Raw genomic sequence first — 12,703 nt, 5'->3', positions numbered from 1 at the left:
CGATGCCCAGACTCGTGCCATGCACGTACCGGGCCGGGCCATCCTCTAGCCCTCGCCAGCGAAGGGCCACGGGATCGGTGAATAGAGCGATGCCTGGACTCGTGCTCAGCACGTACCGGGCCAGACCCATCCTCTAATTTCCGCTCCCGGAGTCAGTGAGTAGAGCGATGCCTGGACTCGTGCTCAGCACGTACCGGGCCAGACCCATCCTCTAATACTACTCCGTCATCGCGCAGGGCCTCAGAATCGGTGAATAGAGCGATGCCTGGACTCGTGCTCAGCACGTACCGGGCCAGACCCATCCTCTAGTACCGAACTCGTCAGCGCCCAGACGACTACTCAGGGGATGTCACTCAGTATTGACCGCTCCCGAGTGATCAGAGGAGCTCCACCGTGATAATAACCCATCACGGCTTGGGCTCGTGAGACACACGCACCCAAACGCCAAAACGCCGATAAACATGATGCACATGCACGCGATATGCAACGCACACAAATAAAATGCAACGCACGCCACACGGCCCAATCAAAACAACCAAACACAACCAACCAAACAAACACTCCGTCCTCAATCCATCCGACCCCCGAAACTCCTCGGACTCAGTCCGGAATCAACAACCAACAATAATCAATTAAATATATAATTAATTAAATAAAACCATTGAATGAGCAATATATATTAAAATCTGAAAATAGGGTTTGGAAAATACTTACAGCGCTATACGGTATTTTTAGAAAGCTCACGGTGTTGCAAACGGCGGAAAAACAGCAACGTCACAGTGAAAATTCACTGTGGCCGTGGGTCCGGAAAACCCACTTTTGAACGGGGACAAACTAGGACACGAGATTGATAGGGTATGGTCTAGAGGTGGTTGTGAAGCTATAGGAAGTGACGGACGGCCGTGGGTGGCGGCGGAATGGCCGAAAATGGCCGAAAATGGCAAATCGGAAAACAAGCTCGTGGGAGCTGCTCCGGTGGTCGATGGAGGCCGGAAATGGGTGGGTTAGGACGGCAAGAGGTCGGTGATGAAGTGGTGAAGAAATGGTGGCCGGAGGTGGAGCGACGGCGGCGGATCGGAGGAAAAACCGTGGAGGCTTTGGAGAGCTTTTCCGGCCAAACGGCCGGCCGGATGGGGGTGATTTTCGGTGGGGAGGTGCGCCGGAGGTGGACGAACCGAATGGCACCGGCGGTGAGCCGCACGGTGGCCGGACGGCGGTAGATCGGGGGCAAGACCAGTCCGGCGTGAGGGAGAGGGAGGAGAGAGAGAGAGAGCTCGGGGGGGGGGGTGAGCCGATCGGGGAGAGAGAAAGGGAGGGAAAAAAGAAAAGAAAAAAAAAAAGAAAGAAGAAGAAAAAAGAAAAAAAGGAAAAAGAAAAAGAAAAAGAGAGGAAAAAGGGAAAAGATGTAGGGAAAAGATGAGGTCCAAACCTCATTCCGGAAAGCAAAACTAACCCGCCAAAAAGATTAAAAAAACACAAAACAACTAAATAAAACACAACACCAAATAAAATAAATTAATTTAAAAACCAACATTAAAAACGCAAATAAATTAAAATAAATAGCTAATATATTAATTAAAATAAAAACAATTATTTCAGCGAAAATACACTCAAAAACGGGTCATCACATCCTCCCCTCCTTAAAAACAATTTCGTCCTCGAAATTGCAAGATCACCACCAACTTAAACCAAGCCACACAAACGCACATGAACCAACTGAGACCAAGATTAAAATACATACCTTCATCATTCAAACAAATATGGATACTGCTCCCTCATGTCCGCCACTCGCTCCCAAGAGAAGTCTTGTGCTAGCGGATCTCCCCAAGCCACTTTAACCAACGGTATCGTCTTGGACCTCAATTGTTGCTCCTTCCAATCCAAAATCTGCGACGGAACAACTTCATAAGTGAGATCCGGTTGCAACTGAATACTTGCTGGGTCGACGAAGCGTGGCTCTTGCTGTCCAAAGCTTTTCTTCAGGGATGATACGTGGAAGACATCATGAACATCCCCAAAATAATCTGGCAAAGCAACTCTGTAGGCGACGGACCCTACTCTCTCCAGAATCTGAAAAGGGCCGACATACCTTGGATCTAGCTTCCTCTTTTTACCAAAACGCTTGACACCTCTCATGGGAGAGACTTTAAGATAAACCCAATCACCAACTTCAAATGACAATTCTCTCCTCCTGGTATCAGCGTAGCTTTTCTGGCGACTCTGAGCTGCCGCCATTTTATCTCTGATGATCCGGACTTGGCTTTGCATCTCTTGAATTATTTCGGGTCCAATCACCCTACTCTCCCCAACCTCATCCCAACACAAGGGCGACCTGCACTTTCTCCCATAAAGAGCTTCGTAGGGAGCCATCTGAATGGTCGCATGGAAGCTGTTATTGTAGGCAAACTCAATGAGCGGCAAATGATTTTCCCAACTCCCTTGGAATTCCATGACACACGCTCGCAGCATGTCTTCCAAAGTCTGAATGGTGCGTTCTGACTGGCCGTCTGTCTGCGGGTGATAGGCAGTACTGAACTTCAATTTAGTACCCAAAGCTGCCTGTAAACTCTTCCAGAACTGCGATGTGAACCTCGGGTCCCGATTCGACACTATACTCTTTGGTATGCCGTGTAGCCGCACTATCTCCTTGACATACAAACGGGTTAACTTACCCAAAGAGTCGGTGTTATTAACAGGCAGAAAATGAGCACTCTTCGTTAATCGGTCCACAATCACCCAAACAGAATTCTTCCCACTAGGCGTTCTCGGCAAACCCACAACAAAGTCCATCGTGATGTCATCCCATTTCCACTCAGGAATAGGGAGGGGTTGGAGCACACCTGCAGGTCTCTGATGTTCGGCCTTTACCTGTCGGCATGTGTGGCATTTTTCAACATGTAAGGCGATGTCCTTCTTCATTCCATCCCACCAGTAATTCTTCTTCAAGTCCCGATACATTTTTGTACTGCCTGGATGAACAGAATAAGGGGCCGCATGAGCCTCCGCCATGATCCGCTCTTTGAAATCTGAGTCCTTTGGAATCACTCTGCGATCTCGGAACCGTAAAATCCCATCACTATCCAAGCTATAGTGCAACGGCCCTCGAGACTTTCGAACTCTTTTCCTGATGTTCAGCAGCTTCGAATCCTTTCTTTGGAGAGCTTTCAATTCTTCAAAATCGGTTACCCGAATATCAAGAACTGATGATAAAATCTCCACTTGCTGCGAACTCTCTAGTAGGAGCCTTCTCATCCCACAAAGTAACGAATCCACTTCCGACGGCTCAGCTTCATCTTCCAAATGTAACTTCCGGCTCAAAGCATCAGCAACTATATTAGCCTTTCCTGGATGGTACTTGATCTCACACTGATAGTCACTGATTAGCTCCAGCCACCGCCTTTGCCTCATATTTAAATTTTTCTGGGAAAACAAATGCTTCAAACTCTTATGATCAGTAAATACCTCACAAGCTTCCCCATACAAGAAATGCCGCCAGATCTTGAGTGCAAAAACAATCGCAGCCAATTCTAGATCGTGCGTCGGGTAATTCTTTTCATGGTCCTTAAGCTGACGAGATGCATAGGCTACAACCCGTCCTTCCTGCATAAGGACACAACCCAACCCAAACTTGGACGCATCGCTGAAGACTACGAAAGGCTTATGCGGTTCAGGGAGTGCTAACACTGGTGCCGTCGTCAACCTGTTCTTTAATTCCTGGAAGCTTCTCTCACATTTATCTGACCATACAAATTCTGTATTCTTCCGAGTCAAGGCTGTGAGAGGTCCGGATAGGCGAGCAAAACCTTCTACAAATCTTCGATAATAACCGGCGAGCCCCAAGAAACTCCTGATCTCCCGTACTGTAGTCGGGCGTGGCCATGACAAAATGGCTTCTATTTTACTAGGATCAACTGCCACCCCGCCCCTGGAAATTACATGCCCGAGAAATTTAACTTCTTCCAACCAGAACTCACACTTGCTAAGCTTGGCATAAAGCCGGTGTTCTTTCAATCTTTCAAGTACCAGACTAAGATGATACACATGCTCTTCAACATCTCGAGAATAAATCAGTATATCATCAATAAATACCACCACAAAAGAATCCAGATAAGGTTGGAATACCCGATTCATTAAATCCATGAAAGCAGCAGGAGCATTAGCTAGCCCAAACGGCATCACCTTAAATTCATAGTGTCCATACCTCGACCTGAAGGCAGTTTTAGGCACATCCTGCTCTCTGATTCTCAGCTGGTAGTATCCCGACCTCAGATCAATTTTAGAGAACACGGCTGCTCCCTGAAGCTGGTCAAATAAATCATCTATCCGCGGGAGAGGATATTTATTTTTGATGGTCACCTTGTTCAACTCCCGATAGTCAATGCACATACGAAGAGTTCCATCTTTCTTTTTAACAAATAAAACTGGGGCACCCCACGGCGATGTACTAGGCTGAATAAATCCCTTCTCTACTAATTCTTGCAACTGAGTCTTCAACTCTTTCAATTCAGCCGGTGCCATGCGGTAAGGAGCCTTATGCACAGGAGCCGCTCCAGGTTCCAAATCTATAACAAACTCCATCTCTCGCACGGGGGGTAGTCCGGGCAAATCATCCACAAACACATCGGGGAACTCTTCCACAACTGGAATGTCTGCCAAGGACTTCTTCTCAGACGGCGTGGATACCATCTGGACCAAGAATGCATCCGCTCCCCATGCAATTTCTCTTCTTGCCTGTATCCCCAATATAATCATCGGTTTTTCTTTCAATTTACTCCCCGCGAATTCCAGACAATCACCATCCGGAAGCTGAAAGCTAACTGTCCGACTTCTGCAATTAATAGTCGCAGAATATCGGTATAGCCAATCCATCCCGAGTATGATATCAAAGCCCAACAGCTTGAACACTACCAGATCAGCATCCAAAAACCTTCCCTCAAAATTTAACGGGCATCCCAAAGCAACTTTGGAACACCACACCCTCTCACCATCGGGTAGGGCCACTACCATAGCCTTCGGCAACGGTTCCATGACCAAGTTACACACCCGAGCAAACGTGGAAGACACAAACGATTGTGAAGCACCGGAATCAAACAAAGTACAAGCATAAAACTCATACAAACGAACTCTTCCTGTGATTACTCCAGCATCATGGGTCGCTGGTGCCTCATCATCTACCTCTCCGGGTGTGACAGCATAAACCCGGGCTTGCACTGGTTGTCTCGGGTTGGTTCTTCCACCGCGCCTACCTCCACGGTTCCCTTGAACCATTCTTGGACATTCTCGGGAAAAGTGGCCCGGCTGGCCACAAGTAAAACATCGAGCTCCACCAGAAGAGCACTCGCCCGCATGAGCTCTATTGCAAATTCCACATACAGGTACACGTCCTCCCATGCGAACACTTGAGGATGCTTGCGATCGAGTCCCGGACCGCTGAACAAACTTCTGGGGCGAACCCGAGCTACTTCCTTCACCAGAAAAACTCCGCCTCTTTTGTCCTGGAGGGGAGCCCATACCCAGATTATTTTCCCGCTCTATAAGGGTGGCCACATCCACTAACTCCTGAAAAGTGGATATCCGGTGGCTGACCACCAAACGGCGTATATCAGGGCGTAGTCCCTCCTGGAAACGCTCTGCTCGCAACTCCTCAGTGGCAACAAGATGAGGAGCGAATTGCTCAAGTTCTATGAACCTCCGGGCGTATTGTTCCACTGTTGCGCCCCCTTGGATCAAATTAGAGAATTCTCTTGCCTTTTGTTTTCTTACTGAGGCGGGAAAGAAGCGGTCATTGAACTCCTTCTTGAAACGCTGCCAGGTCACTGCAGCGAAAGATCCCAACTCAGCTTCCAGCATCACCCTCCTGGTACCCCACCAATCAGAAGCGATACCCTGCAAAAGATAGCTGGCGTAGAGTACTTGCTGAGCTTCAGTGCATCCACACACCTCAAAGGTTTTCTCCAAGTCTTTGATCCATCTTCCAGCCTGAAGAGGATCCTCATTTCCAGTGAAGTGTGGAGTCCGATGCGCTAGGAAGCGCTCATAGGTGCATCCGGCTTGCACCATGCTACTTGACCCGCCCGGATACATCCAAGGCCCTCCCTGATATGGCCAAGGACCTCCTGGTTGTGGCCAATACACTCCCTGTGGCGGACAAGGCCCTCCGGGTGGTGGACAAGGCCCTCCTTGTGGTGGCCAAGGACCTCCTTGTGGTGGCCAAGGTCCTTGTGGTGGCCAAGGCCCTGCCTGTTGTGGCCTAATATTCTGTTGCATAAACTCCGTCATCTGCCTTATTGCCTCGGCTAAGGAGTCATCTCTGGAGGTATTGTCTTGCGGTTCCTGAGTATTTTTCCTTGGTCTTCCTGGTCTTCCCATTTTCCTGACACAACACCACACTTGACCCTCCTTTAAGAAAACAAATAAAACCATCACAAAACCAACATAAACAAAAACAACACAACACAACAAGAAACAAAAGAAACCGGCATGTTAAAACATAACTAAATAAATAAAAACAAGCAAACAAGCTCAAACAAACAAACAAATAAAACAACTATACTTAACATAATTTTTAAAACACAACTTTAAAACATTCTGGTACTACCTACGGGACATGTGGTTTTACCCAGAGCCAAACTGCTCTGATACCACCTGTGACGCCCCCAAAATCCCCACGCCCGAACACGGGGAAATTGAGACGTCCGGATGGTGACACCCCGGGTCACCATCCCATCGACGGGTGCCGAGTGTGTGCAAGGCAGCAATTGTGTACAGAGAGACACGCAGCGGATAAGAAAGTCATAACTAAGTACCAGAATTTTTCTTAACGTAATACAAGCTGTTTAAAACATACATAGATAAAATATTACAAGAAACACAAATACAAGTTTGAAAACAGATAAAAAGCACAGCATCAGCAACCCGGCGGAGCCGCATCCTCGGGCTCAGCCTCCTCCTCCTCTTCCTCGAACTCTGCACCAAAAGCTACGGAACCAAGAAAGGTTCCGCAGGTAAGTATGACCCAAACACTACCAGATGAAAATACATATAACCCAAACAACAAGAAAGCAAGATCAAACAAACACACACCCCGCAACACCTATATTTTACCACGCACGCCAAGACCCAAAAGGCCCACCAACCTCCATAAAGCCACACCTCGCCATTATCCCAGATAATGGCCCAAACCACCATTTTTCCCAGAAAAAGGATCATAACAGAAAAACCATACCACAACCCGCTCCGTATGCACCATGATCTCCCCTAGGGATCATCCGCACACCCTGGCTCAGTGCCACACCATAGAGAACGGCTACGCGTGCGACACCTAAACGAGCGATGCCCAGACTCGTGCCATGCACGTACCGGGCCGGGCCATCCTCTAGCCCTCGCCAGCGAAGGGCCACGGGATCGGTGAATAGAGCGATGCCTGGACTCGTGCTCAGCACGTACCGGGCCAGACCCATCCTCTAATTTCCGCTCCTGGAGTCAGTGAGTAGAGCGATGCCTGGACTCGTGCTCAGCACGTACCGGGCCAGACCCATCCTCTAATACTACTCCGTCATCGCGCAGGGCCTCAGAATCGGTGAATAGAGCGATGCCTGGACTCGTGCTCAGCACGTACCGGGCCAGACCCATCCTCTAGTACCGAACTCGTCAGCGCCCAGACGACTACTCAGGGGATGTCACTCAGTATTGACCGCTCCCGAGTGATCAGAGGAGCTCCACCGTGATAATAACCCATCACGGCTTGGGCTCGTGAGACACACGCACCCAAACGCCAAAACGCCGATAAACATGATGCACATGCACGCGATATGCAACGCACACAAATAAAATGCAACGCACGCCACACGGCCCAATCAAAACAACCAAACACAACCAACCAAACAAACACTCCGTCCTCAATCCATCCGACCCCCGAAACTCCTCGGACTCAGTCCGGAATCAACAACCAACAATAATCAATTAAATATATAATTAATTAAATAAAACCATTGAATGAGCAATATATATTAAAATCTGAAAATAGGGTTTGGAAAATACTTACAGCGCTATACGGTATTTTTAGAAAGCTCACGGTGTTGCAAACGGCGGAAAAACAGCAACGTCACAGTGAAAATTCACTGTGGCCGTGGGTCCGAAAAACCCACTTTTGAACGGGGACAAACTAGGACACGAGATTGATAGGGTATGGTCTAGAGGTGGTTGTGAAGCTATAGGAAGTGACGGACGGCCGTGGGTGGCGGCGGAATGGCCGGAAATGGCCGAAAATGGCAAATCGGAAAACAAGCTCGTGGGAGCTGCTCCGGTGGTCGATGGAGGCCGGAAATGGGTGGGTTAGGACGGCAAGAGGTCGGTGATGAAGTGGTGAAGAAATGGTGGCCGGAGGTGGAGCGACGGCGGCGGATCGGAGGAAAAACCGTGGAGGCTTTGGAGAGCTTTTCCGGCCAAACGGCCGGCCGGATGGGGGTGATTTTCGGTGGGGAGGTGCGCCGGAGGTGGACGAACCGAATGGCACCGGCGGTGAGCCGCACGGTGGCCGGACGGCGGTAGATCGGGGGCAAGACCAGTCCGGCGTGAGGGAGAGGGAGGAGAGAGAGAGAGAGCTCGGGGGGGGGGGTGAGCCGATCGGGGAGAGAGAAAGGGAGGGAAAAAAGAAAAGAAAAAAAAAAGAAAGAAGAAGAAAAAAGAAAAAAAGGAAAAAGAAAAAGAAAAAGAGAGGAAAAAGGGAAAAGATGTAGGGAAAAGATGAGGTCCAAACCTCATTCCGGAAAGCAAAACTAACCCGCCAAAAAGATTAAAAAAACACAAAACAACTAAATAAAACACAACACCAAATAAAATAAATTAATTTAAAAACCAACATTAAAAACGCAAATAAATTAAAATAAATAGCTAATATATTAATTAAAATAAAAACAATTATTTCAGCGAAAATACACTCAAAAACGGGTCATCACATTTGTACCCCTATATATATGGGGATATTTCTTAGTAAATGACATAGAATATCAGAACCTCTCTCATTCTCTCTCAATCTCTTAAAACTCTCTCTCATTTTTCATGAGTTCATAACACGTTATCAGCTCGATGCAAGAAAAATTCTTCCTGCTCCTAGCTCCCATTTCTCTCACTGTTGGTTTCTCTAATCCTCATCACTACAAACCCAGAACCAAAGTCTTCTCTCCTTTCTCAGATCTGTGTGCTTGTTCTTTGGCTTCCTCCATTGAATTTCTTTTTAGTTTCTCCTCAGCATCCAGCAAGAACTTGAATTTTGGAGGGGGAGAAGACTTTATCCTGTTGAATTCTGCATCTGTAATTGATTCAAAGCAAGTCTAGCTATGCGCAGATTTTCCCGTCGTGATGGAACTCGTGCACCGACCTGACCGACCGATCAGATCTACCGATCGGTTTTGGCCCATCCAAAGGTTTCTCCACGGCATCGATGGCCAACTTGCAAAGGTTTCAGGACTGCAAATAGAGGTTACTGTTGCTGTTTGCAAATCAAAAAGGGAACAATCTCAAGTGTATACGGTTCAGTTCATGGTTCGAATCGCATGGACTCCCACGACTCCTCTCTTTTGCGGCTGAACAGCGTCATGATGCAGAGCACTATCGTGGAAGACATGGTAGAAACAAAGCCAGCTGTTAAACATAGATCAAGAGTCCTGACTGAGAGAGAGGGAAACGAGTTGTTTCTCGATAAGAAATGTAATGAACGGATTAAGCTTCGGCTTCTCACACTGTCAAAGTTGAGGCTGCTGCTTCGCTTGAATTGCCAGAAAGATTTTGATGGAGGCTTTTCTTCCGCTTCAAAATTGTTGGTCAAGAATTCTTTGAACTGCTTCTTTTCTGTGTTCCCGGAACAGGAAGGTCGAGAACGAGAAGAGACAGACTCCGATTGGATTGACGTTTCATCTGGGGAAGTGACTTTTCGCTTGATTTCTTTCGCACGGATCTTGCTGTTGGATAAAAGCTCGTCAGTTGGAGCCAGTTCTTGCGCAAATCTATTACCAATTCAGAAGACGAAGTCGGAGCTGGAATCCAAGAGGGTCAAGTCCAACCGCCAGCGATGAAATGAGTTTCAGCCACAGCTATCTGATTTCGGGTTTTCTATATGGGGACCCATGGATTTTGAGGCTGCTCGACTCACTCTGGCTTGAAAATATTCGTACTCCCATTTTCTTTCTCTTAGTTTACAGTCCCATCATAATTTTTTTGTCTTCTCATGCACCTTCTCTCTCACTTACAGGACCCACACCACCAACAATGAAGATTAAAGATCAATGGACAGATCAATTCCCTCATTCTCTCTTTCTTTCTCCCGGAGGCTCTCTCTATTTTCAATAATTTCACAACAGCTTGTATTGGAAAAAGTATTAGTTTTTTCTTTGAGATGATATTATACGATTATTAAATCAAATATTATGATGCATCAAAAGTGATATGATTAAAAATGTTTGTATCTTTTCATGATTATCTTGATCATCCAAAATCAATTACGATAAGTCGAATAAATTTTCATATGGACGTTCATAAAAGAACCAGAAGATTCTTTTACTATAAAGTCTTACTACCAGGAGTGGAAAGAAAAATTTGCTAGAAGTAGAGATGAAATAATTCGACGTTATCTTGATTATCATATGTGAACTAGAAGTTCAGATGATAATTAAATTATGGATGCAATATGATAAAAATATCTCATATTCTAATTGCTAAAATCTCAACAAGGATTGAAGTCCTTGTATAAGACAATTAAGAAATTCAGCAGTCTAATGAACATAAGACATGTATAAAGGCATGTGAGATCTATTAATACAAAAGATAAAGCATTTCGAAAGAGAAAAGCACAAATAATTTGGTATTCCTGAAGAGGCCATACCTACAAAACAAGCAATAAAATCCATCCAAATTTTCTATATAAAATCCTTCTATATAAACTCTTGAAGAGTATAAATTTCCTGAAGAGTGCCTCCTGAAGAGGTTTTTCATGAAAATGTCTTCCCTTGAAAAGGGACATGTACCTGAAAATAACGAAATCTGGATACATTTCATGAATATTGGAGAAATTATGGATAGAAATAAAATCGTTGTCGACAACGTATTTCCATATAAGATGGCAATTGAAATTACTAGAAGTAATGATAAAAGTGAATCAATAATCGTCGAACAATACCGACGTAAAATATTGGCCAAATTTGAAAGAAACAATTCCTGCAAAATTGATATCACTAGTAAAATATGATGCATCGGGACTTGTAGTCCAAACACCTAAAGAGGTGATGCTTGTTGAATATCAGTGAATATTTATATAAAGGAAATAAAAATGTGATATATAAATCACGAGTCTGTTTCTCGCAGACAATTCCTGTAGAATTGATATCACTAATAAAATGTGATACATATGGACTCGTAGTCCAAACACCTAAAAAGGTGATGATTGTTAAATATCAGTGAATATTTATATAAATGATATGAAATGCCTGAAACTTTTAATCTGAAAATGTGATATAGAAATCACAAGTCGGTTTCTCGAAGAATATGCTTTTAATGTTGTTGAAATCATATTGAGATTTTTATTAGCTTGAAAGTTACCGAGAGTTTGGATATGCATGATTAACTGCATATTTATATAGATCATTGGATCATGACAAATATATAAAAATCCCTGAAGGATAGAAAATGCCTGAAACTTCTAATCTGAATACACCTAGAAATATGCATTCTATCAAGTTTCAAAATCCTTATATGATCTAAAACAATCCAAACGCAAATGGAAACAAACTATTATTGCAGTTTATATATATGATTTAAATATTATTGAGGCTCCAAAAGAACTCATGAAAATTGCATATATTTGAGATATAAATCTGAAACCCTTACGGTTTCAAGGGGGAGATGAATGATATTATTAATTCTGAAATATCACCTCTTAAAAGCAATTAGTATTTCAGATTCATATTACGATTTTGTAAAAAGTGTGCATTATTAAAAGGAGAAATAAAATAGAACACATAGAACATCTATCAAAAGATAGAAACACAAATATGAATATTTGTGAAATATTATTTTATTATATCGAAGAAAAATTACAGAATTTTGAGGCATTTAACCTCATTCTTTAAACGCTCTTGTTCATCAAGAATCTGCATGGCATCCTTATGTAAAGGAGTAGGCAATCGAAAAGAATTAAGTAAGGATTTTAAATTCCTATTCTCTTGCTTTATTGTCCCTATCTTCATGTTGGACTTCAGAAGACATCACTGAAGGATAGAAATATTCTTGTGGAATTTGTCAACCCCACAAGTTTTAGATTGTAGTCGCTGAGAAAATACGACAATGGATTATAAGTATCTGGTACCGAGACTCACAAGCTCGTAGATAGCTTCATTATCTGACTTGTTAGTCAGATCATTATTGTATTGCATTATAGCACATGTGGTAGAAATAGGAACAGCTGATGAACGAGGTGTAGAATATCTCATATATTGGTCATGAGAAGATTGTTGAGCCATTACAGAGTAAGAATGTATAAAGAGATTGTAGAGTAAGAATGCAGTATAATTATAGAAAAGTGAAGAAGATAAGATGCGAATGACGATGAGCTGAATATCTCTTTTATAGAGAAAATTATGACAAATTACTTCACAGCATCTCTCGTGAAGTATCTCTCTACAAGCGACAAGAAGATGTAGCATCATAGCTC

General features: G+C 44.5%; 1 pseudogene; it reads right to left on the bottom strand.

Moving 5' to 3' along the window:
* Positions 1-9,538: 9,538 nt before the first annotated feature.
* On the bottom strand, positions 9,539-10,072 carry LOC122301845 (annotated as a pseudogene).
* Between the last annotated feature and the right edge of the window lie 2,631 nt (positions 10,073-12,703).

Source organism: Carya illinoinensis, chromosome 2 (assembly GCF_018687715.1).
Source record: "Carya illinoinensis cultivar Pawnee chromosome 2, C.illinoinensisPawnee_v1, whole genome shotgun sequence".
NCBI lineage: Eukaryota > Viridiplantae > Streptophyta > Magnoliopsida > Fagales > Juglandaceae > Carya > Carya illinoinensis.
Note: the sequence above shows the minus strand (reverse complement) of the source record. Positions and strands in the feature narration are given on the sequence as shown.